This window comes from Scyliorhinus torazame, chromosome 7 (assembly GCF_047496885.1).
Source record: "Scyliorhinus torazame isolate Kashiwa2021f chromosome 7, sScyTor2.1, whole genome shotgun sequence".
NCBI lineage: Eukaryota > Metazoa > Chordata > Chondrichthyes > Carcharhiniformes > Scyliorhinidae > Scyliorhinus > Scyliorhinus torazame.
Window position 1 is genome coordinate 31,872,556 of NC_092713.1, and position 6,000 is coordinate 31,878,555.

A 6,000-nucleotide genomic window follows, 5' to 3' on the forward strand; every position below is an offset into this window, starting at 1 on the left:
TTATCATAAAACTGTGATCTCTCATTCTAGATTTCCCCACAAGTGGAAGCATCTGCTCTACATCTACTTTATCAATACTTTTTAATCATTTTGCATACCTCAATAGGTCTCCTCTCATTCATCTAAACCCGAGAGTATAGGTCTAATCTCAATCTCTCTTAATAAGACAAACCCCTCATCTCTGAAATCAATCTAGGGAGCTTTACTGAACTACCTCTAATGCAATTACATACCTCCTCGAATAAAGGGGACCAAAACTGTACACTGTACTCCAGGTAGCACTCCTAGTACTTGGATGGCGCAGTGGTTAGCACTGCTGCCTCAGAGCCAGGGACCTGGGTTCAATTCCGACCTTGGGTGACTGTCTGTGTGAAGTTTGCATGTTCTCTCCATGTCTGCATGAGTTTCCCCCGGGTGCTCTGGTTTCGATCTGTCCAAAGGTGTACAGGTTAGGTCAATCAGCCATAATAAATTGCCCCTTAGTGTCCAAAAGACGTGGGGTTATGGAGATAGGTTGAGGGTGTGAGCTTGGGAGGTCGGTGCAGACTCGATGGACAAAATGGCCTCCTTCTGCATGGTACGGATTCTATGAAAGGGGCGGTCTCACCAATGTCTTGTACAGTTGTAGCAACACTTCCCTACTTTCTTACTTTATTCCTTTAGCTATAAAGGCCAAAATTCCATTTGCCTTCTTTATTACCTGTTGTACCTGCATGCTAGTTTTCTGCGATTCTTGAACCAGGACACCCAGATCCCTCGGCGCCGATGCATTCTGAAGTTTCTCTCCATTTTGATAATAAGTTGAATTTCCATTTTCTGACAAATGGGTAACCTCACACTTATCCACCTTAAACTCTAACTGCTAAGTTTTGGCCCATTCACCTAACCAGCTATATCCATTTGTAAATTTTTTATTTCCTCGTTGTAATGTACTATCCCACCTAATTTAGTGTCATCTGTAAATTTGGCTATAATACCTTATATCCCTACATCCAAGACACTAATATATGTTATAGTATTGGAGTATTCATGTGGCAATACAATACATTAATGTTGGATGTTGTTTCGAATTATTTGACTGGCAATTTAAATATTTAAATGTATTTGCTATTTTTGTAGCATGTTTGGTCAGGTGATTCACGTTTAATTGTGCTCCTTGGTTTTATCCTAGATTTACAAGAAGATTGATCCTATTTGATATTTTGTTCCAGTGGACCCTAGATTCCATCACTGTAATAGAGCAGCAAGAATTGTCTCTTTGATGCAGAGATTAACTTCACCAAACTGGTTATGATTAAGATACTTTTTTCAAAATAAATCTAAATCATGTTGGAAAACACTACCCGCTTTTTGTGATTATTTTAACCAATTTAATTTGTTTATTGATGGGAAAAGTGAAAACAGTAATGTAAGAGGTAAGGTAAACATCTGACAGTTAAGAAATTTTAAGATTTTATACCACTTAACACATATCCATCTTCAAGTCTCAGTTGTGATGCTGGTAGTCAGCTCTGGATTGGTATAGGTTTTCAACCACAGAGGAGCAAAATGCCAACCAGACACATCTCAACTGGTAACGTGAAGGTTACCAGCTACATTAGCAGTCATGAGAATGCATGTATTGAATGTCTCAGTCATGTAAAGTTTCCCCCCCATTTGTAAATCTCACTGCTTTCCCTCATATCTCGGAAAACCTGGGACTCCCTAACTCCAGATGGACTGCAGAGGTTCAAGGCGGCAGCTCACCCACTACTTTTCTCGAGGGCAATAATTTCAAATGCTTGCCTTCCCAACAGTGCTCACATCCCATGAAAGAAAACAAACACATGCTGCGTTCCTCCTCACGCCCCCCCCTGCACCTCTTGCACAGAACCTTAAATCGGTGTCCTGTCGTCCTTGTACCATCACTACTATACAGAACATACATTCAGTCACAATATTAATTCATGTTCACAACATATTGTAGAGCACCCTTTTTTCTACAGCAACTTCAGTTCAGAAACTTTATGGAGGTTCTAAGAAGATTTATGGGGTTCCAGTTATTTGCAATAACTTCCCAATTGTAAATCAAATCAGGTTCTACAAGACTTAACTATTCGGCAAGAATGAACACTTTAAATGGCGAATTCAAAAGGTTTATTAACTATTAAAAGGTAGCAAGTCAGATAAAAGGTGTCTATTAACAGTAAGAAGAGAAACCTTAACCTTCACAATTGAACAGACTTCTCACCACCCCTTTGGGTGATCAGGCCAAGACGCGAACTGATAATTCTGAAAATGTGGATAGCAGGTGAACAAACATGGCTTCTCGTGATCTTTATTTTATACCTAAAAGACATTGGCCAGAATTCTCCGGCCGTTGGGATTTTCTGTTCCCGCCAGCAGCGCCCCCCGCCACCGGGTTTCCTGGCAGCATGGGATGGCTTCAATGGGAAATCCCATGATAAGCGATGGGAGTAGAGAATCCCACCGCCAGCAAACGGCAGGCCGCCGCAAAACACGCGGCTGGGGGACCGGAGAATCCAGCCCATTGCAAGCCCACCTTAACCAGGTTGTTGAAAATAGCCACTTGGGCTACAACTTGTAACTAATGAAATAAGAGCTAGCCCCATTTGTTCTGACCTTAAGACAATAGCGTCTATTAGGCTGACTCAATGTGAGAGAGATAGCTTAAGTATTGAACAATAGTTGGTTAACTTAATTGTCGATTAATAATTGGGACAGCCTGAATAAAGTCCCATTCACTCAGTGAAGGCCAAAACAAATCTCAGGAATCCATCGAAACTGTCTGGGAAGACACCATTTTACAATTCTCATGATTTATGACTAGTGTACTTAAAATCAATAAGACCAGGGGCTGGTTTAGCACAGGGCTAAATCGCTGGCTTTGAAAGCAGGCCAGCAGCACGGTTCAATTCCCGTACCAGCCTCCCCGAACAGGCGCCGGAATGTGGCAACTAGGGGCTTTTCACAGTAACTTCATTTGAAGCCTACTTGTGACAATAAGCGATTTTCTTTCATTTCATTCACCATAAGATATAGAAGCAGAATTAGGCCACTCGGCCCATCGAGTCTGCTCCGCCATCCAATTATGGCTGATATTTTTCTCATCCCCATTCTCCTGCCTTCTCCTCACAACCCCTGATCCCCTTATTAATCAAGAACTTATCTATCTCTGTCTTAAAGACACTCCATGATTTGGCCTGCACAGCCTTCTGTGGCAAAGAGTTCCACAGATTCGTCACCCTCTGACTGAAGAAATTCCTCCTCATCTCTGTTTTAAAGGATCGTCCCTTTAGTCTGAGATTGTGCCCTCTGGTTCTAGTTTTTCCAACAAGTAGAAACATCCTCTCCATGTCCTCTCTATCCTGGCCTTGCAGTATCCTGTAAGTTTCAATAAGATCCCACCTCATCCTTCTAAACGAGTACAGACCCAGAGTCCTCAACCGTTCTTCATATGACAAGCTCTTCATTCCAGGGATCATTCTTGTGAACCTCCTCTGGACCCTTTCCAAGGCCAGCGCATCTTTCCTTAGACACAGGGCCCAAAGCTGCTCTCAATACTCCAAATGGGGTCTGACCAGAGCCTTATACAGTCTCAGAGGTACATCCCTGGTCTTGTATTCTAGCCCTCTTGCCTTCCTATCTGCCGACTGAACCTGCATGTTAACTTTAAGAGAATCTTAAAATCAAGTATTAATTATGTGTGATTATAAAACATTACAAATTTAATGGAGGTGTGGTTGTTCAGATGCTGGATCTTTTGCTTGACCTTTTCTTTGTTCAACTTGGTTTTTTTTTCTCTGTCGGGCAATTGTGTTGGGATTGTTTTTCATTTGAATATGTATGTATGAGCGGAGGGTTGGGGGGGGGGGGGGGGACAATAGGTGGGAGAATGTCTGGCACCAGGGGCGAGGGCCACCAAGCTAGCTGGGCGGGCTAGCTTACGGAAACATAGTGGGGGGGTGAGCAGATGTTAGGCTTATCAACGGGGTTGATTTATTTTGTGCTGTAACTGAGGGGGGGGGACATGTTTTGCTGACGAGGGAGGGACTTTTGTTGAGGGACAGAGAGGAGGTCGTGGGCGGCGGCTGCCTCGGGGCGGGCCGGTGGAGGCATGGGGTGCGTGCTGGCGACTGACCCAAGAGAGGGGATGGCTGATCGGCGATGGGGGTGGAGGGCTGATGAGCCCCCCAACTAGACTGATCACCTGGAATGTAAGAGGGCTCAATGGGCTGGTCAAGAGGGCATGTGTGTTCGCGCATTTGAGAGGACTGAAGGCGGACGTGGTAATGCTGCAGGAGACGCACCTTAGAGTAGCTGACCGGATTAGATTAAGGAAAGGTTGGGTCGGACAGGTTTTTCACTCGGGACTGGACCCCGAAGACTAGAGGGGTCGCGATCCTGATCAACAAGCGAGTGGTGTTTGAGGCGGGAAGAATAGTTTCGGATGTGGGAGGCCGGTACATTATGGTCAGTGGGAAATTGGAGGGGATGCAGGTGGTACTAGTAAATGCGTATGCGCCAAACTGGGACGGTGTGGAGTTTATAAAGAGGTTGCTGGGGAAGATACTGGACCTGGATTCGCATAAGCTGGTCATGGGAGGGGACTTCAATACAGTTATTGACCCTGGTTTAGACCGGTCAAACTTAAAAACGGGCAGGGTGCCAGCAATGGCTAAGGAGCTAAAAGGGTTCATGGAGCAAATGGGGGGGTGGACCCATGGAGATTTGGGCAGCCAAGAGTGAAAGAGTTCTCCTTCTACTCGCACGTGCATTAAGTGTACTCCTGGATTGATTTCTTTATTCTGAGCAGGGCTCTACTGACGGTGGTGGTGGACACGGGGTATTCGGCGATCACAGGCTCAGACCATGCCCCGCACTGGGTTGACCTACAGGTTAGTAAAGACAGTAACCAGCGCCCGCACTGGAGATTAGACGTGGGACTTTTAGCGGACGAAGAGGTGTGCGGGCGGTTGAGGAAATGTATTCAGAACTACATGGAGGTCAATGACACGGGGAAATTTCGGCAGTGGTGGTCTGGGAGGCATTGAAGGCGGTAGTTAGAGGGGAGCTGATCTCGATATGGGCCCACAGGGAGAAGGTAGACAGGGCAGAGACGGACCGACTAGTAAAGGAGATACTACAGGTCGACAGGAGGTATGCGGAGACCCCAGAGGCAGGGTTTTTAAGGGAACAGCGGAGGCTACAGGCGGAGTTGGGCTTGTTAACCATAGGAAGGGCGGTAGAGCAGCTGAGAAAGGTGGGGGGGGGGGGGGGGGCGATTTATGAGCATGGAGAGAAGGCCAGCAGAATGCTTGCACAGCAGCTTAGAAAGAGGGAGGCAGCTAGGGAAATAGGGAAAGTAAAGGATGGAGACGGGAACCTGGTGGGAGACTCAGCAGGGGTGAATAAGGCGTTTAAGGAGTTTCATAGTAGGCTGTACGGATTGGAACCCCCATCCGTACCTGAGGTGATGAGGCACTTCCTAGGGGGGATGAATTTCCCGAAGCTGGACGGGAGCTGGTAGAAGGGCTGGGGGCCCAGATCAGGATCAAAGAGATAGCGGAGGGGTTGAAGGCCATGCAGTCGGGTAAAGCCCCGGGGCCGGATGGTTCACCGGTGGAGTTCTATAAAAGGTTCTCTGGGATATTGGGGCCGCTGTTGATGAGGACATTCAATGAAGCTAGGGAGAGAGGGGTGCTTCCCCCAACGATGTCACAGGCCATGATCTCGCTGATCCTGAAGCGGTACAAGGATCCGGAGCTGTGTGGGTTCTACAGGCCGGTATCCCTATTGAATGGGAACGCCAAACTGCTGGCCAAAAATTTGTCCTCTAGGATTGAAGACTGCGTTCCGAACGTTGTTGGGGAGGACCAGATGGGGTTCGTTAAGGGAAGGCAGTTGGTGGCCAATGTAAGAAGGTTGCTAAATGCGATCATGATGCCCCCAGAAGGTAGGGAGGTGGAGATAGTGGTCGCAATGGACACAGAGAAGGCT

The 6,000-nt window shown here is 46.6% G+C and overlaps 1 protein-coding gene across 1 annotated transcript in view; it reads left to right on the top strand.

Moving 5' to 3' along the window:
- Window positions 1–1,339, top strand: part of rpap2 (RNA polymerase II associated protein 2) — a 152,415-nt gene extending 151,076 nt beyond the window's left edge. The window contains exon 12 of the mRNA XM_072510486.1: window positions 1,172–1,339. The gene's annotated coding sequence lies outside the window, so the exon portion shown is untranslated. The remainder of the gene's footprint in view (window positions 1–1,171) is intronic.
- Window positions 1,340–6,000: the final 4,661 nt, after the last annotated feature.